The sequence below is a fragment of the Coturnix japonica genome, chromosome 3, assembly GCF_001577835.2.
Source record: "Coturnix japonica isolate 7356 chromosome 3, Coturnix japonica 2.1, whole genome shotgun sequence".
NCBI classification, from domain to species: Eukaryota; Metazoa; Chordata; class Aves; order Galliformes; family Phasianidae; genus Coturnix; species Coturnix japonica.
The window spans coordinates 34420919-34442928 of NC_029518.1; the positions used below are offsets into that span (position 1 = coordinate 34420919).

Consider the following 22010-nt stretch of genomic DNA (forward strand, 5'->3'; position numbering starts at 1 on the left):
GACTGCAGCTGGATGGGGCGCTGTCATGGCATGGCATGGCAGCAATGGCAGCAGTGGTAGCAGAGGTTCATGTCTCCTGAAGAGCTCTGACTGATATTCTGTGCTCTGCTCTCCCTTGAAAGAAGTGTTCTCCCCTTGTGACCCTAAAGGCTTGCTGGTCACCCCCAGAGCCCTGTCTTGGCCATCAAATCAAGATGAGTGAACATTGGCCTGGGCAGGTAGCAGATGTGAGGCTCAAACAGGTGATGTGGAGACATCGTCAGGGCAGCTGCACCTTGTTTTCTTAATTTGTCTATAAAAGAGGCCAATGGGCAAGGCAAGCTCTTTGCTGGGGGTGGTGCTATGTGGAGGGACTGCTCACTGCTTACAGGTATGAATGTTAATTTTCTTACTTCCTTCTCCAGTCTTTGAATAAATGAGTGTTAGGTATAAGGCACCTAAATTAGGGTCTTTGAGGCCTCTGTAGGGTATATGACTGAGGCTTTTGTGGGGACACTGCAGCTAGGGTGGGTGGGTTGTGCATCAGTCTCCCAGAGCTGGGAGATACCTCTACTGGGATCCTCTGCAAAGGAGTGAGGTATGTAGGGGAATCTGGATTTGCTTCTGAACAGAGCAGTGACCAGGGCAGCCCAACAGTGCCCAGTGTGCTTCAGCCAGCACAGCCTCTGCCTGGAGGTCTTTCAAAATGAAGTGGTGCAGGTGTTGTCTTGTTCCTGAGCTCTCCACCATGTCAGCATGCTTGGTTTGATCTGTTGTGCTGATAACCTTATAATAAGTGGCTCCTTCTAAGGGAACAGTGCAGGATATGAAATGCGCTGAAATGTTGCCATTTAAAGGTGATTAATTGTTTTCCTTTCTAGTTCACTGCTTTTAAAGCTTCTCACTGGCAAGGGCCCATCATAAAGTGCAGAAATGTAGCATACTCCTCTTGGAGAGGCTTGAGTTATTTCAACTTGGTGTCTCTAATCTCAGAAACACATCAGAGAAACGCATAAGGGATGTCATTCTTGTCCCAGAGATATAACCTAAGTATAGATATAGCATAACAAAAAGATGACATAACAGAAAAGCTAACGGGGTTCTGAGGCCATTGTTAAGTTTATGAAGATTGGTGATGGTGATTCTGTGTGTGTCTCTGAATATATATATATATATATACATATATATATATATATATATAAAGTACAACGCACCAAATACCAAATATATATATATATATATATGTATTTGTAACCACTGCCTTGCTTCTAGTTGCTGGAAGCTATCCCGTGTAGGAGTCCTTAGTGATGATTAGTGTTCACAGGAGATAAAGATTAAATCAGACAGAAGCGTGGGCTTCCCATGCCCACTTTGTGTTTCCCTCTGCTGCTTTCTGGGCCCTCTGAATGCTGCTCAGCTGAGTGTACTGAAATGACAGGTCACTCTGCTTGCATGTTCTCAGAAACCTGAGACCCAGTCTCTACCAGTTCATTAGGGCATTAACTGCACTGGGGGATGGAAATGCTGCCTGAAACAAGCAAATCTTTGGCTTTCACAGTGATTGTGTTTAGGTTCAGTAGCTCTTATTACCTTGTCTTGTTACAAAAATGCTCTTCTTGTCTGGAGAATGGGGTTAATCTCTGTCTGTCTTTATGCTAGAGGTTCTGATAATTAATTATTTAATCCTCATAGAGCACTTAGAAATTTGGATACCTCTCGATAGAATCATGTATCACCTTAGTTGTCAAACCACAATAGCACCTTTTCAACCCTGCTGTAGATGCAGCAAGAGATAGTAAAGCATCCCTGCTGCCTGAAAACACTGAGTGCCTGACTCTGCTTTTATGAAAGTAAACCACAACAGGTTTCAATACTTGAATGAAATAAAGCCTGAAAGGAGATAAGAAAGAGATAGTGAGGAGATTAATGCTAGGCTTGATGGAAGGCTTCCTGACTGCTTGTTCTTGCCCAGGAAGTTCCTTTGAGAAGACGATTAGTGGCTTTTATGCACACAGGCAACCTTGTTTTACTGAGCATGGTCCGTGTTCTGTGTGATCTCCTCTCCTCCCACAGGTCTGAATGATTTGTTCGTGGCTGTGTGGACTGGGTTGCCCTTTCTTTTGTGGCTGTGTGGATGAGGATGAGCTTGTCCACAGTGAAACGGGGAAGTGGGCTGTTAGTACTAAAACATTGCCTCCTGAGTGGGCATATGGCTGTGGAAAGGCTTTTTGTCTGAGTGTGGGTCTACAGTGACTGGAAGCTCAGTTCATTGTGACAGATGTGCCCTGCTGCCATATGGGGCATCCTGGTACAGGGTGGAAGCAGCCATCCCAAGTCACTTGCTCAATAACCTCTGGTCCCTGTAGGCAAGAGCTGATGAGGCAACCAATGCTCTTGCCTGTGAGCAATGGTAGGCCAGTGCCACCAAAGACCTCTGCTTCACACTGCTGCATGGCATGTAGAACAAGGCAAACCATCTTAGATCAGACATGAAATCCACATTTGGAAGCAAAGGTAGAAACCAGTGCAGTAAGATGTTGTGAACTAGAGCAGACCTGAGTTTAGTTTATTATCTGAAACTTGGGCATGAATCTGTTCTGGACCTTATAGTGGTTAATGCCTTGTTTACTATTTGGATGGAGATAAACAGAGATCATCCGAATTTTACCACTATAAGGAGGCATGGAATACAAAGTTTTTCATCCTGATCATCCAGAAAAGACTTTGATGTGTTCAGATGCATTGAAATCCAGCTTTAATCTGGTTTTGGTTTTGCAGAATGACAGGCTTACTGCGCTTTCATAAACTCAGAATCCAAGTGCTCCATCTTATTTTGGTTTTCATTACCTAACTTGAAAATAGGTGTTTTTTTTTAAAGTCATGCTGAAGTACAGCTTCAATTACATTCTGTTAATAAATAATCACTTAATTATGACTTATTGCAAGATCCCACCCCACCAAAGACTGGCATTTAGAGGATTATGCCTGCAGGGACGAGGACAGTTCTGTTTCAGAGCTGTATCTCCTTGGTATGACTATTCCTGATGGATTGTGAACAGAATTGTATTGTGAAATATATGTTCTTATTGGAGTTGCTGTTAACATCATAATTGCTCTGTAATTACTAAAGAGAGAGAATCTTGCACTTCTGACAGCCAGGTGCATGTATTGCTTAATCCATCTCCATTATTGACTTGGCTCAGTTCCTGTGGGTACTTTCCTATTTTCTCTCAGTTGTGCAACACCAAAACTGACTGAACGGTGTGTCTGCTGTTTTGTTTCTGATTAGGAACTAACAACAAGAGCAAATATAGGTGAACTTCAGAGAAACTGGAGAGGCTGCCTGCCACTGTGTGTTGGCCTGGACTGGTTGAGGCTGCTACTGCACAGAACTCACGTGGGCTGATGGGATCATAGCCTGCCAGTCCTCCTGCCCCTGGTACCAGCCTGTGCTGCAGCAGTCATGGCTGACAAGAAGCTGAGGGGCTGTCTTCTGGACAGCTTCAGGCTTAAATTTCAGTTGATAAAAGGGTTATCTCAAACTGCAATCAAGAGTTGGGCAGCAGTGAGAAAGCAGTGGGTTGTCAGCAGCTCCAGAAATGATCCTTGCTGTGGGGAACTGCTGTTTGTCTATTCTGCAGGGTCAGAGCTTATGTGAAAAATCACAATTTGTCAAGCTTTTCTGAGGCATTGGAAATATTTCAGTGGCCTTGACTGCATGCACTGGCATTTTAATAGAGCTCAGCGTAAGGGCTTTTTGGTGTAATCAGCCAGCAGATAAGCCTGGTGACAGAGAGTGTGAACCCCGTGCCTCTCTCTGGGTCAGTGATGGAGATGCACCTGGCCACAGGGGATGTGCCTGCCTGGCTCCTTGGTGCCCCTGCAAGCTGCTGTCACCTGTTTGCTCTGCTCTCCTTCTGTGGGGGAGATGTGTCCCACTTGGGATGTGGAGTCCAAAATTTGGGAGATGTTTGTGTCAGCTCTCTCTTTTGTCATGGTTCTGAGGTCAGATGATGCCAGTGTGTTCTGCTCCTCATCCTCAGTGGACTGAATGCACTTGCCCTGCCTTGCCCTGCCTGGTCTTGGCAGTCTGCTTGTCCATGCAGGGTATGTGAAACAGGAGACTGTCTGTCTCCTGACTCTGTATTTTGTATAATAATAGGTAAGCTTTCTGGTTGCTGCAGCTCCTCTTTTCCCATTTCCTCTCTCATCGCTACCTATTTTCTGCTGAGATTTTAGACATGAGATAAAGCAAAACACAGACATGTTTCAGGCAGTGCTGTGCAAGAGCAGGAGGGGAATTTTTAATTTCAGTAAACAGTCGAGTCTTCAAGGCCTCTCAGTGCAGTTCTAGGAAATGCTTTGAACTGGAGAAGGATATGAGACTTTCTGCGTGACTCATGCTATTAGTAGACTGCCAGTTCTGCAGCCTGAAAGGCTGATAACACCGCAGAGCAGGTGCAGTGAGTGGTACTGGGGCCTCAGAGCAAGCAGGTAGCTGCCTTTGGGCTGCTGTGGGGACATGTGGCCCTGTGTGCAAGGAGATCCTTGTTTTCTCACCCCAGCAGCCCACTAGTTCTGGGATTTGGACTGTGTGGGGATGGGGCTTGGTGCATGGTAGCTGACTGCATCTTAATGTGAGACTGCAGATTGTAGAGGGAACAGGGAAGAGAAAGCCATTTTGGGGAGGCTGGAGGCTATGGGAGAGACCTGGGCAGAAGCAGCTGCATGCCATAGGGTGAGAAAATAAATTTCATGTATGCATGGATACCTCCTGATATGGGGGTGGGGGGTGCTTTGCTCAGCATGTGGGAGCTGGAGGGAAGTTTTGCATGCAGCTGTTTTGTGCACAGTAACTTGTTATTACTGCTGTACCTTCATTTCCAGTAAATTTATGGCTTCTCCTACAACTTCTGCCAGTAAATGGAAGTGGCAGGACTGGGAAGCGGGGAAGAGATGCAAATGCAGCATGACTGGGCTTTGTCAGATACAGCTGCAGGATAGTTAATGGTTCAGACTGGGGTCAGTGCCTCAGCCTCAGTGTGACTTTGCCATAACTCACAACATACTTGCTTTTGGAGCTGTAACACTTCTTGTTTTCTCCTGGTTGTGGCATGGTCTTACATATTGCCCATTCAGATACCATGTCCAGGTGCTTTCTGCATGCATGCAGAGGAAGTGCTACAGCTGCTTCTCCAAGAAAGCAGCCTGGACCCTTGCTTCTGCCATCAGCCAGATGGGATTTGGCTCATTTAAGCCTGCTTCTGTTTCTAGTCTCCTCCAGAATGTGCTTTCTCCCAGATGTTTGGTTCTTGCTGGAACTTTTCATGTGGGAACATAGTTTTTATAGGGCCCTGTTACAATTTGGTCCCACTGGCTGGGCTGAACGCTGTCACGGGGTCCCATGGGTGTGATGCAGTATGCTGTGCTGCTGTTGCGTTGCACCCAGTAGTGATGTGTCTCCAGATGGGGTACTTCTTGGCCTGTGAACATGCACCAGTATGAAAGACTTATCTCCTGAAGACCTTTGTGGGGTCAGTCTTTGCTGATGGCTGTGCAGGAAGGTGTTTGGGGCTGGGGTGTGTGTGGAGGTGTGTGGAAGAATGGAACCCATTGACTTCTGCTATGTTATCTTGGGGTAGGGCAGCCAAGTTGTAGATCAACTGTTCCCTGAAGCCTAGCAGTTACAGTGTCATTATAGATATGCCATAACATATATCTTTATGATTTCGTTTTTCTTAACTCTTTCTCAAAGGCAAATATACTCAGGCTGTTCCTGCAGCCCTGGCTTTTGCAGGCTGCTATTACCTGTTTTTCTTTGAATGGGGCAAGGTGGGACACTCCCTCCTGCCCTGTCAACCTTTCCCTTTCCTTCCTGTGTTTTGGGAGGATGCCTGGTGCACACCATTCCTACTGCTGGGCATGGGCTGCAGTAGCAGGCCTTGCTCTTACTGTGCTTTGTGGCTACTGGAGAAAGTGGTGTGCACCTCTCTGGTGGCACTGTTAGGTTGCAGTGCTGCACCTCTCTGGCGGCACATCTGTCTATGGGTACATTGTGAAGAGGATTGTGAGCAGGAAGAGAAGCATTTTCTTGTGTGCTGGCCCTTTTCTTTTATAAGGAACACATTACATTGGGATTGCCTTCAAATGAATGCAGAAAACATTGGCAAATGCGTGATGACTTAAACAGCTGGAGTCTTAGCATGTTTCACAGAAACACCCAATGCTGAGAGTATTCATAAAAACAAGCAGCCACTCACAATAGCTTAACACTTCCACTTCTGACTGGGACAAGGAAACTCTGACTCTGAAGAAAAACAACCGTGCAGGCATGCGTAGGTACAGCTGAGCTGGAGGAGGGATTTGGCTTCCAAAGGGCTGTGATTCATCCTCAGGAATCCAGTCATTCAGGCCTGCAGTGTGGCTGGGGTCAAAGTTCCTGGCAGGAGCAGGAAGGGGGCTTTTGGCAAGCTGGTGTGGGGGCTGGGGAGTGGGAAGGAGAAAAGAGGAAGATAAATCCAGCCTCAGCTCTTGCAGCTGTCTTCTGTTCCTCCCATGGCAGAAATCAAAACTCAGAGCCAAACATCCCTGCAGTGGGGGACAGGGAGTACAAAGCATGCCTTTTGAGCTTGTCTCTGATACTTTCCTTAGTCTCTGAAGGTGTGCTGGTGAGCAGAAAATAAACCTGATGGCATCAAACTCCATGAGCCTCTGTGCCCGCTGCAGTGGGGTGGTGTATATCAGCAAGACTGTGGTGTTCTGGAAATGCAATTTTGGCACAGGGTTGAGGGTAGAGGGTGCTAGTGAGCCCTGGGTAGTAGGGAAGTGCACAGCAGTGGGGCCAAAGCAAGAGGGGCTTTACAGAGACCCAGCTTTTTGGGAAATGATCCTTTCTTCTCCCCAGACCTACACACTGAAGTGGTACAAGTGGGGAGCTGCTTCCCTGTCAGCAGCTCCCTTTCACAGTCTCAAGTCATGCAGTTTGTCTTTTCTTTCTCTGTTTTCCATTTTGTAACTTAAAAAAGCAAACAAAAAAAAAAAATGAAAATAACCCTCACCCACTCTTTCAAAGCTTAGAGATCTTGGAGAGAAATGAGGATTAACAGTGTGAATTTTGAATCAGAGAAGATTGTTTCAGCTGGCAGGCAGCTGAAAGCACAGCACTGCACGTGGAGGGCAGCCTGCCCAGTGGCACATCCTCACCTGTGCCTGGCAGTCTGCTGTCAGGAGGGAACACTCCTGTCTGAGGCACACACCAACACCTTCTCCCTTTGCAAGCAGAATTAATCATACTTATGTGCCATAGCCCATTTTAATTTTTCTAGTGCAGCCCAAGATTAATGGTTAATGCAGTCTCCCCATCTCCACTCCCATTACAATAGAGCACTTTGAATAACTATTAACTTTGCAGTTAACTGAAAGAAAATTGTTAATCATCGACAAGCTTATGTTGCATAAAAAAAATCTCTGTAACCTTCTACTGACTGTGGGAGAACCCTTTCCTCAGCACTGACCTTCAACAACACCTGGTACCTGAAAAACAAAAGCAGACTGCACAGCTTTATCTGCTAGCCAAGGTCAGGAACAACGTGAACCAGCAGAGCTTTGTGGTTCCCAGTGTTGATGTTGAGTTCTCCTAGCCAAGAAGATAGTGTTCTCTGGGTCCCTGGAAAACAGCTAATGAGTACTGCTTATGTTTTTTAACTTAGCAGCTGGATTATGGAGTGCTGCATGGATGCATGCTGTGATGTTGCAGCCAGTCCTCCCATTGTGAGGGTCTCTGTGTATGCTGAGGGTGGGGGGGGGAAAAAGCCTTTCTGGGGCTCAGGCACTCCTGAATGGGGTCTTGTGCAGAAGGTGGCACCGTGTGTGCAGAATGTGTGCAGGCAGCCAAGTGTAGCCGTGGAGGTGCTGTGTCCCTGTTGAGTGCTTACAAGTAGGCCTTCAGGAAATGAATTGCCAGCTGTTTGTGAAAGGAGGGAAGCACTGGGGCTGTGGAAGATTAGGTTGTGAGCCGTGTACAACTCCCCTTCTGGCTGAAGGGATAGGCTGTGGATGTTATGTTTTTCAGCTCTTTAAATGATTATTTCTGTGCCAGACTTATCAGGAAAAGCATTGTTGGGATCTTGGCAAAGATAGAACTACAATGTCCAGCTTCACAGTCATTCTCTGCTGAGTCTGTTCCCTGTCAGGCATGGATCTAATAAGCCTGGGACAGTGTGCTACAGTAAACAGCCTGTGCAGCTGCTAGTGGCTGGATGTAACTATATATTGCTCCAAATACAAACATTTCCACATTAGGCATTGCGTGTCCTCCCCCGGCACGGAGCTGCAACCATTGACCTCGGGAGCCTGCGCTGCGTCAGCGAGGCCGGGCTGCTCCCTGGCCAGCAAATCCCTTCTCTTTTTATGACCATGGCTCTCGAAAGCGAGAGCAACAACCCCAGCTGGGGTCAAGTGTAGCGTGGCCAGGCATTGCGCAAGAGCTCCTGCAAGCGGTGTGGCTGGCAGCGGCCAAAGGGCCTGGAATGACAGAGGTGGGGAACAGAGTGCCCCGGGAGCACAGCCTGCTTCTGGAAGGGGGTCACCAAAGCAGAACTCTGTGCTAATCCATCTGGTAGAAACCTGTCTGCCTGGCACAGGCCTGCTGGCTCCTCCTGCTGTGTACCACAGCAACAGACTGGGGAAGGCATGGGTAGATCCAGGCACCCTTAGGACTTCCCAGGCAACACCAGTCGGCCCCATCAGTCCCTGCAGAGCCTTGAGGCTGCTCTCTGCTCTTGGATGGTCCATGGGCAAGTTGCTTGGCATGCAAACATGAAGGCCTGTGTGGGAATACAAACGCAGTTCCCAGCCCTCCCAGGCAGGGTGCTTCCTCCCCACTTCCTCCTCTCCTGCCATTTATTTAAGCCCTGCTTGTGCACCCTGTGATTGACTATGTGCTGGCCTTTGTACACCAGCTCTCATGCCTGCTTGTCTGCGGCCCGGCAAACTACTGCTCACTACTGCAGAGAAGAAAGGCTCCTTTTGCTGTTTGTCTGAATCCAGGCTGGATCAGCCATCCAGGTGCACAGCCAATTTCCATTGCCACTTTGAAGCTGAGAAGTATTTTGAAAATAATAGAGCCTTTAGCCCTGCAAGTAAAAGCCATTTATCTTAAGATGAAAAAGTGCTGGCATGGAAAAATTCCAATGCTATGAAATTCTCTTTTCCTGAATGTCTTGGATACTTGCTGGATTAGGTCCGCTGCTAAGGAGCTCAGGGTTATGAATGTCTCTTTTAGAGGAAAGAGCCGCAGAGGAAAGAGGTGAGCACAGGCATGCATGCTTGTGAGTGGGACAGCACCAGATTCCCCACGGAGGAGCTGTATCTGAGATTCTTTTAGAGCGATGCTCAGCATTTCTGCAGCAGGCTGAGGTGGTAGCAAATACCCTGTTTTAAGCACAGCTCTTACCAGTACCTGAGAGTAGATACTAGCAGAATACCCTATACTAATAAAAGTAACATGCTGTTGGCTTTGCTCTGCAGCTATTTAATAATGCTCCACACAGAGAGCATTAGTGTTTTATGGATGATGTTAGCCTCCTGATGATCTTGTTGAGGTGTTACCAGCACTTGCTGGGGCAGGGCTCTCAGGTGTGTGGTTACGTGTGCTTTCTAGCCAGGGTACATGCAGGTGGGACAGAGCCTTCAACAGGCCCCAGGCTTATCATGACCACCTGGCTGGTTTTTGACCACAGTGCTGAGGACAGTGTCGGTGGATCTTGTGCTAGTTTGCAGAAGTTGAGCTTCAGGGCTTCTCCTATATGCCCACTGACTGCAAGTAGGTGCCCTCTGGATGCTTGAGCTGCACCCTCCTGCTTGGACTGTGCAATGCCAAATCTGAGCTTTTCAGCCTAGGCATCCTCTGCACCATGTTGGGACTGTTTCCATGCCTGCTCAGTGAATGGAGCAAAGCCAGCTTGGTCTTCTCACAGGGATTTTTTTACTTTTTTCTAGGTAGGCTGCTTCTTTTCCTTGGCTTCTGAACATTTTCCATTTGGATCTGACCTTTTCTGAAACATTTATCTCACACCAAGTTTTCTGACCCTAACTTTGACCTCTTCAGCAAAAGAGGAAAATGTAAAGACCGACTTTGTGGAGAACATGCCGTCTGGTGGGCTTTCACACTATGTTCTTGCCCTTCTTGTACACAGTAGCCCCAGTTCTGTCATAAGCATCAGTGCTGGCCCTGGGGTTGTTATTGGAGCTACCACTGCTGAAGTGCTTTAAATAGATCCTAAGCAAACCTCTCTGTTTGTTTTTCTTGACATGGTACTGACTGGTGCTTTCCAAGAAACAAGAAAAAAAAGCTGAATTCACAGTGGTGACTTTGATTCCATCTGGCAAAAGCAAACTGATCTCCAAAACAAGAAAGGCATTGCCATGAAGAGGAAAAGTAAATGAGTTGCTGCAAGAAGCAGCCTTTCCTTCCTGACTTGGTGTCTATAAAATCTTGCTGGTGCTTGGTTAGCAGGCTCCTCCATTTTAGGATTTTTCTACAGGCCTTTGTTACAAGCACACTAGAGAGCTTTCCAGGTACTTGGTATCTGCATATGGAGTTTTGCAGTGTATTTCGTAAAGCTTGCTGCACTTTTACCCACTCTCCTGGGTAAATATTTTGCTTCCAAATCATGATTTGCTTTACTGGGTCATTGGCAGGCTGAGACCTTTGGAATTTTTGAGTATTTGGAGGCCCTTGTGATGGAACCAGCTTCAGACAGTGCTTGAAAACATGGAAACGGGGGCTTCTGTGCGGGGGTCCCTTGGTATCTGCTCTGTGCTGTGCTCCTCGCAAAGGCACCCAAGAAGCGAGTGTGGGTCAGCTGGCTGGCCTGAGTCACCATCATTGTTTTACTGGCCCAGAGCAGCTTGGTAACATCTGCAGTGATGGCAGCACCTCTGGAAAGTTAGTGCCTCAGGCACAGTTTCAGCTGTCACGCTGCCTTGCTGCACTCGCTCTGCTCCCTCCCTCCTGCCAGAAGCAGGAGCTGAAAAGCTGCCCTGCCTTTGTGGATGCTAACACATGGCTTACTGAAAGTGATCCCAGTGACTCAAGGAGGAGGAAAAAACACCATGCTTGGGTTTGAGCCTCTCTTATGAAACACAGGGACAAAAATAGCATTTTTAGCATTGCCTCTGTAATCTGACTCTTCCATGTTCTCCTATTGGCTGGTGTCCATCTCCAGTGCTTCCCATGCTCCATGGGCCACTGGGATTTCTGTGTGGGCACCTATGGCTAGTGTTGGTAGAGCTGCCAGAGCAAGGGACTAACCCCAGAGAGCAGCTTCAGCCCTGGTGAATCACCGGCACACGGCCAGGGGTGAGCTCAGGCTGTGCTGGTTGGATGGCTGCCCCTGGGCCTCTCCCTTGCAGATGCAATCTGGGGACATGTGTCCAAACTGGGCTCTTCTACTAGTGAGAAACTGCCTTGGCAGAGCTTTGTGCTAACAGCTGTGATCTGTTCGGGACCAGATCTGTGATGAAGAGGGGGTTGGATGTCTAGGTGGGCTTTACTGCTGTTAGCTGCAGTCAAGGCAGGAGAGGTACCAGCACATAACAAGGTGGTGAGGGTTCCAGGAGATGTTTTCTTCTTCCTTAAGCAGAGAAGAGTCGGGATGAATCATAACTGATCTTGAATGGGCCTCTCCATCCCTTTGTGAAACAGATGCTCTGACTAGTCTGCAAGTAAATAAATGAACTGTGTTCAAGGAAGAGCCAGAAATCCAGTCTTGAGCAGAACACTGTGTTTTGGAGATCCGTGTTTTTGTAATGGATAGAGCCAAGCCCTGTGTTGCAATACAAGGTATATCTGAAGTCTACATCAGATCTAGATCTGAATTTTGTGAGTGGCTGTGGGTTAATGACAGGCTAGACTGAGTGCTCCTGAAACCTGAACAGTCTCTGCAAGTCAGCTCTGTTTCTGGGGAGCTGCTTCCATTGCCATTACTTGCACACTGTGCGTGAAGCAGGCCACTTCTTACAGGGAGAGATGGAAAATGCTGTTTGCTTTTCCTCCTGGGCCATGTTCATGTATGTCTCTGGGCACACAAGAGCTGCCAAGGTGAACATAAGCCAAATTTTGCTGTCCATGGTTGATGGGGAGCTGTGAAGGAGCTGCTCTGCTCCTTCCCTGGCTGCTGCTGTCCTGAGGTTGTGGCACAGGAGTGTTCGGGCCTCTTCTGTAAACTCTGTTATACAACACTGCCGGAATTAGGTAGATTGGATGTCAAGTTAAAAATCCCATCGTTGTCTGACCTGACTGCTTGCCTTTTGTAGTGCTGCTTAGAATTTGGGTTTTTTATTATCTCAGTGTTAAGCCTGTGGTGCTTCCTGCTTGGGTTTTTCCTCCTGCTCAGTGGTGCCCGGAATACGTGTTAGCAGTCTGCTGATGGAAGTGATAATTAGGGGATTTGTCATAAGAAATATGCGTGAACTTTTAAAGCTGTCGTTCAAAAAAAGATTTTTCACAGTCACCTCTTGATTATCTGTGGGTGCCTTATCTGGGTTGCAGATTAAAAGTGCTATGCTTTAAAAAAAAGGCAGAACTCTTTCAGAGACATTATGAAGGATGCTGCACAACGATTTTATTGTGTTTATAACATCATACTGCATCTTCAGCTTGATTTTCATTTTTGTTTTCCAAAAGGTATGAAAGCGTAACATTCCATCAGGCTTACTTATTCATAGTTATATTCTTTTTCTTTTGCTTGTTTGCCCTCAGTACCCCAGATACTGAGAACTGATGGTATCAGACTATAGTCTGCATGGAGGAGGGCTTGTGACACAGCAACCTTTCCCCAGCTGTTTTCTCCTGGTGCTGCATAAGGGTTTCTGCAGTGTGATGCTGCACAGCCAGCTGGGCTGGAGAGGAGGAGGGGAGTGCTCTGCTGCAGGGAAAATATCTCTACCTGAGGGTGTGTGAGCCAGTGGCAAACAGCTGAAGGGATGGGATGCCTCAGAAACCACTAGTCAAGTTAGAGATGTGACAGCTTGCTAACAACATATCTGTTCAGTTGATAAAGGCTTAGCACACACTCAGCTGCCATCACTCCAGAAGCCCCACTACTGAATCAGCACATTTCTGCTCCCAGAATACTAGATGCAGCCAGTGTGTCATTATTCCATTAGTCCTTTATGGTTGCCGCTCTCTGAAGCTGCAGCTTCTTTTCCTTCTGGGCATCCTTTGTTTCTCACACCTTTAGTTTCTGCAGCTCTGAGTTAACCTCCAGAGCAAGATTTGAGAGGAGGATGTGGGGGCACGATGACACCAGTTTATTCCACTCAGGTTTCAGAAGACAACTTCTGGCTGAATTTATTTTCAAGTGCCAGCTGAGAAATGTCAGCCAGCTTACCTGTCTCATGAAGGATTCAGTGCTTCATAAAGCTATGTGTGAGCAGAACCCACGTGCCTGTTCACCTTCCCTAGTGCCCTGAGAATCATAGAATCATAATGGTTGGGTAGAGCGCTAAGATCATCCAGCCCAACCATCAGCCCATGCGCTCACTGTGGCTGCCCTAGACCATATCCCTCAGTACCACATCTACCCTTTTCTTTAACACCTCCAAGGTGGTGGCCCCACCACCTCCCTCAGCAGCCTGTTCCAAGAGGATTTCCCAAGTTCTCCCATTGGCCTCCAGCAGAGTTCCTGGGCCACGGGAGAATATGGTGGGTGAGGCCACTGGGGCAGAACCCCACAGCTAGAGGGAAGTGCAGGTCCTGGCCTGGGGGACACTGGTGCCCCTGCTCTGGGTGTGGTGGCAGCTGTGTCCCATGTGAAAGTGCTGCATGGAAATGATGGGAAACAGTGGTGTGGACCAGTCCCTGCCTCCTTGAGGTTCTCACGCAGGCTTTTTCCCTCCTTCCTTGTAGCATGTTAGAAGCTGGTGGTGTTACAGAGGAGGTGCAGCCCAGGCTCTGAGGTACAGAGGAGGAAGAAAGGGAACAGAGTGATCCCGGGGACAGCAAAGCTCTAATGGGCCCTGGAGACACAAGCAGTGCTTCTGTTTGCTGTGCTATTTCGGGAAGTTTTCATAAGGTAAACAAGGGCCCCCTCTTGATTCATGGAGGTCGTTAGTGAGTTGTAGGATGGTATTTACATTTCCAAGGTATTTGTGCAAGCTCTCTCCCAGACTTACAAGTTCATGGGGAGGAGGTGACCTTCACTGGTTCTTGTTTTGCCCTGCATCAGGGCCGCCTGCTTGACTACAGTGCCTGGGTACCGTAATCAGAATAAATCACCCTTATCAGCGCGGCAGTGATGCAGCGCTGGAAACAGAACCAGGCGCCTGCTCTATGCTTTGTGAAAATGACATCATGGAGCTGAGTGGGAAGGGGGGCAGGTCGGGGGTGGGCTCCAGGCAGCCTTTGTGAGCCTGTCCACCCCAGGCAGAGCACTGCACCTGGCTGGGGGTAGTTCTGATGCTAATTGTGTGTTTGGGGTACCCAGAGCTTCTCACAGGTAACTTTTGCCTATCTAAAGTCAGATAAGTAATGAATAGGAAGTATTTCCAAGGGGAAAAAAGGAGGATGGTGGTGTGGTGTTCTGGTTTAGCCTGTAGCAGTTCTTGTAGCAACTAAAACTAGTGCATTTTAATATGCTCCCAAGCTGTTTCTTCCATCCACGGGCAAATGGCACGACACAGTTTTTCATTGTGGTTGTCTGATCTGTTTTGGAGGGAAAAAGGTCCACAGTGAGTAGTGGAACTGTTGAAGAGTGATTATTGTTTTTCTCTTTTCCCCTGTGGATTTATATGGTTCTCACAGTGCTGAGAGCTGACTTCAAGAGTGTTGTTGTAATACTGAGGAAAATGAGCACATCTTACTAGACTTTAGAGAATCCACTGCTATGGATACCATAATCACAGGAAAAAACTTTACACTTTGCATGTATTAAAACCCAGCATCTCCTTATAAGAGAGAGTGGCTGAAGGCTGGGTTCTCTGATCCTCAACAAGGTATGATGATAATTCTTTCCCTTACAAGGAGGATTTGCAGAGACCCTGTCCAGCTGCGTGTTTTTATGATGCTCGTAGCAGCAGCTTCCTACCTCTGCAGCTGAAATGTTTCAGAGAGGGTTTTCTGGTTGGTGTCAGGGAGAACATGACGGTGGGGAGACGTGCAGAAAGGAAAGAGCCAGGAAAAACCACTCCTGCCCCTGACTGTGAATAGAGGAGCAGACTGCCTGTGCCTCCCTTCCTGGCTGTGGGGCAGAGATGAGCACGAGTGATGTTTGTGCTGAACCATCCTGTGGTCCACGTGGATCCTCCACACCCTGGTAGGACAAGCAGAGGGCTTTGCAATGAGCTGCTTTAAGACTCCTGCATGCCTTCTGTTCTTCCCATCTCAAAGAGATGAAGCTTAGCTTTGAAGTCTTTGAAATTACATCAAAGGACAAGATTTCCAGAGCAGCTCAAGGGACTTGGGTGCACACATCCCATTGATGGTCAATGGGAGCTGGGTGCTTAATTCCTGAAGGAGCTTTGAAAAGCTTGTCCTTCATGTATGTCCTTTTTGAGGAGGAAGTGAGAAGCAGTTGACTTTGCTTTTTTTTTTTTCTTTTTTTTTTTTCTGAAGATGAAACACGATGGCTTTAAAGATGATGTCCAAAACTCAGACTTGCTGTGAAAATAACCAGTGGCTTCTTAAAGGAGAGGCATGTAAAACTGGCCTATGGTTTTACTTCCATCCAAAAGATGGTAACTCATAACTCCTTGCTCTTCCCCCACTTCCCCTGTAGGTGTAGGGTAACCTTGTTGGGGCAGCTATCACCTGTTGGGAGAGTCCCATTGCCACCAGCACCAGTGTCCCTGCTGCTATCAGCTGGCACAGTGAGATGTAGATAGGGCTTACTGAACTCTGTCAGCTCTGTTTGGCCTGAGCTGATCAGGGGACATGCTATGAGGCTGCTTCAATCCCACTTCCATGGGAGGGGGCAGGAGAAGGCAGCAGCCAGAGCTGGCTTTGACAGGTTGCCAGGGAGAGGCAAAGGAAACTTGGCTGCAGCCTTGCTCCTGTGCTATTTTGGTTCAAGGTAATAACAGGAACTATGCTGTAAATAAGAATAGACAAGTGAAGAATTTCCCGCGTCTGTCTCCAGTCATTTCTTTCCTTGGGAGAAATTATCTTGCTCCAGAAGAGCAAATCCTTCTGTCTGCTTCTTGGAAACTGGGACGATAATATTGAAGGGGAAGAAGAAATTATGGGATCATCACAAGCGGTGTCAGCAGCACATCGTATGCCAGGTGCCAGAGATGCATCTTCTAAAGCAAATAACAGTCCTCAGTTATCGCCATCCCAATGCAGAACCACAGGCAATGGCTGTTCCTTGTGCTGGTTGGGGCTGTCTAATGGGTGCCCCTTCTCTCAGGCAGCCAGGTGAGGCCATGCCCTCTCCTTGGTCAGCCTTCCATGTCCCTCTCTCCAGTCTGTAACCCAACCCCCAGCTGCAGCCATTAGCTGTTTTCCTGCTGGCATCCAGCTTCTCTTGCAGAAATAGACTTCTTGTTCTGTCTTTTTGCTGTGAAGGCTGAATTTCTGGGGGTTCTTTCTTCTTCCCAAAGGAGCCGGGAATCCAGCACCAGATGTGTCATTTTATCAGGAGCCTCAGCAGATGCTTTGAGAAAGCTGCAGGTGTGCTACAAACCTGGTGTGGGTGGTATGATGCAGAGTCAGCCCAAGGGACAGCAAAGTGACCTGAAAATGTCCTTCTGCTAGTGGACTTTGTCTCCTGCATGTTCCCATCTCCAGTCAGGGCATGCACTGTGCTAGCAACATGTTGGTGTGGGGTTCTTGTTTCTGCCCCCAAATCCCTTATGCCCTATGATCAAAATTCTGGTCAAAGTTTACAGAGTTTGAGACCGCAGAGTGGAAAGAAATGCAAAGCAGCTTGTGAGCTGAGAGGTGTGAAACTGAGGGTGCAAAAGAGCAAATCTGATCTGTCAGGTCAGCTTTGTCTGCTGAGATTAATCTCACATAAAACTCGCATGAGATCAGGAAACTCGGCTATACAGCATTTGGACTTCAGAAGATCTAGAAGGACCTGTGAATATCATCACTAGCACTGAGGGAGCAGGATACCTTGGGAAAGAGGAACCTGTGTGCCTTGTGTGAAATCTGGCATGGCCCTGAGAAGTCCAGGTTGTGACCTTCTTGTACCACTGCTTTTGTGGATGTCTGAAGGATGCTGTGCAAGGTCTTGTTCCCCATCCACCTCCAAATGTCTGTAGAAATGATGGCAGTTCTGGTGCTAAAGTAACCAAAGCAGCTGTGAAGCTCACCCAGGCCTCTTTCCAAAGCTGCATTAATGAGAAGCAGCTGAGATTGACAGAAAACGCTGCAGGAAAAATGGGCAGTGGTCCTAATTTAGGGCTGCTCTTGTAACTCAGGGCACTCTGGCAGTATAAAACTTAATGCTGACAATGTGGAAAGGAGCCGTGCTCACCTATCACCTTGCTGAGGCCTGGGTTTTCAAGCAGCTGCTCTATCTGCTTGGGTGCAGGAGCTTTACAGACTATATGCTTACCAAACATTCTGGAAGAAACTCCTTGTATTTAAAGATATATATTTTTTTCTGAAGTTCATGATCAGGAATGTGCTAGGTTCAAAGTTTAGTCCTCTGAATACCAGTTTTTTTTTCAGTCTGACCAGTCTGGTCAAGCACTTAAATGCGTGCTTAATAGAGTTATAAACAGCTTCAGGAGTGTCCTTTGCTGCCCTGCTGAACAGACACAGACTTAAGTGTAAATATAGTTGTCTCACTGAATCAGAGCGTGCTGCTAACGTGCTTACGCCAGCTGAGACAGAGCAGTGCACTGCCTATGTTAACAAGGTGAGATTTCAGAGTGACATCAGAGGACACAGACATCCTTTTATTAGTGCTTGTTGCACCGTGACATAGCTGCAAGGCAAGAGCCTGAGCTGGAGTGGGAGGATCCTGAAATGACAGCTTGGAAAGGTCTGGGCCTTTTGAATCTCTGCTTGCCTTCTGTGCAGGCACACAGTACAGAGGGTTTCTTCTTGCGTGTGCCATCACACACCTCACTTTCTCATGGTAGGACAAGTAGGCTACCAAGAGCAGAAAGTAGGACATTTGGCCTCTCTCCTCTATGGGAGGTGCAATGCAGATTGGTTCCCTGAGAACTAGGACAGTCACCTCTGAAAGTAGAGCAGCTGGTCACCCTGTTTGCATGTGCCTTACCTTATAAATGTACCCTTTAAAGCTCCGGCTGTAAGAGGCATTTTTGGCCCATTTAGGGAAATGTTTTCTCAAAATAGGGACAGATACCCTGGAACTGGCCAAAACCTTTGCTTTCCATCTGGAGCATAGTCAGAGCTGCATGCTGGGCAAGGAAAAGCAAGGGGTGCACTGCATCATTTCTTGTGTATTGAGTGCTAGCACAGTGACAAAAGCAGCATTTGTTTTTCAGCAGCAGGACATGGACAGATGACATTACCCTGCAGCGTTAGATGATGCTTTACTGCAACAGGGAACTGTTACTAAATCAAACTTCTTTGTGTGTGCATGTGCTTTTAACTGTATTTGACCAGAAGCAAAAATGTGACTTTCACTTAAGATACCTTGAGAAAGTTGATGGAAGATCATTGCCCTTCACTGAGTTCCTTCTCCAAGTGCAACTAGATGTATAATGCTTACAACCCTGCTGGGGTGCCAGTGATGCCAGGAGGTTGGCAGTACACTGTTCTGGTCAGCAGGATGTGTCTGGGAAGTGAATGGCAGGCAGTGTTAGTAAATAGCATGGAGGTGCAAGCCAGGTCAGCTGGCATGGATGTTAGAAAGGCACTGCTGTCCTTACTTGGGCACAGCCATTGCTGTTTTCAGCCCACTGCAGCCCATAGTAATCTCATGTGGGATCCTCACTTTGAACCAGAGGTCACTCAGGCTGGCTGTGCAGTGCTGAAGTCTGGATTTGCACTTCTGGGACTTGTGATCATGGAGGCAGGTATGAGGCTGAAATCCTAGTAGTTAGCGAGGGAGGCTAATGGAAAGGGAAGCCTTCCCATTTTTGCCTCTAGTAAGTGTGCTGTGGTAATGAGCCTGGTGGCTCCAGTTGTAGCGAGAAGCTCAGTGCTGTGAGAGCAGGTCTTTAATCCACATGACGAGGTGTTTCATAAGCCATATGGGATGCCCTGATTTGAATATTAATACCCAGAATGCTTATTCAGCTCACAGCCATTGTGCAGAGATGCTGTGTCTCTGTGGAGCCAGACCCAGCCTGCGGGTGTTCCAGTTTTGGTTGTTGTTTTTTTTTTTCTTTTCTTGCAAAGACAGTGTCAGGTTGTTCTGTATTCTTAATTCAGCAGTATTATTCAGCCAAGAAGCCTCTGAAGCCATTTTATCCATGTTATATAATGTTAAATGATTTTGGATTTAATGAACATGCAGAGACTATAGGACAGTGGGTTTGGTCTACATAGCCAAGTGGCCTGCTAGCGGTGTACTTCATAAAGTTACTTATACTTCTACAGGGCAACACCTTCTAAATTAAAACAGGAGGTAGTGACTGTGCCAGTGAGCCTTCGTAGTTTTGAAGGCCTTCAGCACAAACCAAGGATGAATATTTAGTGTGAACTGAAGTGAAATTCTAGCAGACAATTGCTAACTAGAGACGGTGCTTCTGGATGAAGGCCATCTCCCTTGCCCTTCACTTCTGTGGCCATATGGGCTATGTGCATGTAGGGTGAACCTGCATTACTCTGCCAGAGCTGGTTTTCCTCAGCACTGGGGTTTGAGGCACCTCTATTTTCAGTACAGGACTGGGTTGTGACCCAGCCTGAGGTGGATACCAGTGTTCTCACTGGCGATGGAACAATAAGCATGGATCAGATGAGGATGCACTCAAAGGACTTGTGTTTCCAGACTGCTACTTAGTCCCACCAGAGGGTGGCCAAGCTACTTCAGGGCAGCATGAGACAAAATCAAGGGCTCTGATTTCTGTCAGAGATTTTTGTGAGGGTTGCACAGATGGGAATGGCTTTATCTTGATTTCAAATGGTTTGCTTGGTTCTGATAACTCAGTTACTAGAAAGAGATAGTTAAGAAGAAGATGCTCTGTAATGAGGAAGAAGAGTGTGAAGTGTTGGAGGGATGGATGGGTGAGGAAATCAAGCCAGGTATAACAAACAGCCCTAGGATGCGGGAAGGCTTCCTTCCTTGGGAAACACAAAACCTTGAGTCTTGGAAGCTTCTTTAGATGAAGTGTGGCTGGGCCTGAATCAGGAAGTGGCAGAGCCTTCTGTGAAGTGACGAATCTGAGGAGAGGGATTTGTGTTTCCTCCTTCAAGGAGGCATGGAAAGTTGTATGAGGGTGATTTACATGTTTAAGCAAGGTTTTGGCATTTGTGCTCAGCCTTGTGGTTCATTTCCTCATTCGCTCAAACGTACAAAGAGTGAACAAATGTTTGGTAAACAGGAACCTAAGGTTTCAACGATGAAAAGCTTTCACCCTCACCCACAGAGCTTCTTGCAGCACTGGAAATGTTTTCCAGACAGTGATGTGTTGTCTCATGCGTGATGTGCTGTGCTGCATGGCTCCAGCCCTCACCCCACAGCACTGTGTCCCCTTTCTGCAGAGCCCCACACTAAAAGCCTGGTGTACAGTGTGCCCTTTGCTGCTAAGGCCTGGATTAAGGAGAGAAGCTGATGGCAAGGCAGCCTCTCCAGGTCAGCCTCTGTGAGTGCTGGCAAGGGCAGAGCTGGGAAACTTGCACAGCTGCTTCCTGGGCTTGGTTCAGTCTATGAATAACTGGAGAGCTTTCCAATCAGTGGGACTGTTGGGCCAGGTATTTGCAAGCACTTTATTTGGTGGTTTCTTTTTAGTGTGGTTGCTGGACAGGGAGGACAAAATAAAGAGAGGAACCTTTCATGCCTGAGCGTTTTGCAGCATCCGGTGTTTTCATGAAACAACAAAGGACTTTAAAGAAGGAAGAACAAGCGCTTGGTTTATAGGCATTTAAATGGACAAAACAAAGAAGGGGCTGTGCTGTTCAGTCATCTCTCAGAGTCAGGGATTCCAGAAGGATGGATTCACAGGACCTCAAGGCTGGAGCCCGTTCAGCCCACCTTTGCTTGTGCTGCCCTTGGGGCTAGCAGAGCTGGCACTGTATGGACAGTATTCAGCTCAGCCTTGCTGTTCATATTAGAAATCCTCTCAGGGAGATGACTGCAGATGTCTGGGCTTTCACCCTGAGCCAAGATGCATGGGAATCTGGGAGGCAGGGTTCTGCAGTCTGTGCTCTGGCTTGAACTGCAGGGCCATGGGGCCTTGGTTCAGGTCTTTGTGCAAGTATATAGTGAGAAGCAGCACTGAAACAGATCTGTTGGCAAGAGGAGGGAGGCTGCTGCTCCCACAGTTAGTCCTTGTGCTTTTTAAAGAGCACTGTGTTGTAACAGTGGAGCTGGGAAGGAAAGGGTGGTGGTAGTGTGCTGCTTAATCAGCCTTGCTCATCTCTCCTCAGTGCCCAAGACAACCAAAGCGCAAAATGAAAGCAATTGTGCAGCAAAAAAATGTAATGCTGGGAGTTCTCTTCGTGACCTGAAACTAGTGTCCGTGAACACGGCTCCTGGGCTTGCAGGGACAGCAAGGTGGGCTATCATGACTGTTTGCCCATTGTGCCTTGTCCTTTGGGCCACAGGAAGCCACAGCTGCAGCCACAGGATTACGTGTGACCAAGGAATAGGTGATCCATAGCAAAGTGAAGTTTTTCTGTCTCATTAAGGCTTCCCTGATTCCTGCTTTCTCCTCTCTGCTGGGGTCTGGTATCATTTGGGAAGGAAGGCTGGAGGAGATAGAACTGATAAATGAGTTATTACTCATGTTTTCTAGTCACCCAGGGCCTTTGGACCCCTTGCAGAAGTGTATCATTTACAACTGAGACGCTTCAGGCATAACGAGTGAGCAACATGGGGCCTCTATACCTGCAGCACATGCTTCCACCAGGTGGGCTCAGTGTGTCCGACAGCCTCCCCTTA

At 47.6% G+C, this 22010-nt stretch overlaps 1 long non-coding RNA gene across 5 annotated transcripts in view; it reads left to right on the plus strand.

Moving 5' to 3' along the window:
* Positions 1-233: 233 nt before the first annotated feature.
* The window catches only part of LOC107311411, a 40994-nt gene continuing 19217 nt past the window's right edge, over positions 234-22010 (plus strand). The window contains exons 1-2 of one of the 5 annotated variants that reach the window (XR_001554058.2): positions 234-370; positions 13892-14057. This is a non-coding gene — a long non-coding RNA (uncharacterized LOC107311411). The other 4 variants (XR_004306620.1, XR_001554057.2, XR_004306622.1 and 1 more) reach the window with 4 other exon arrangements.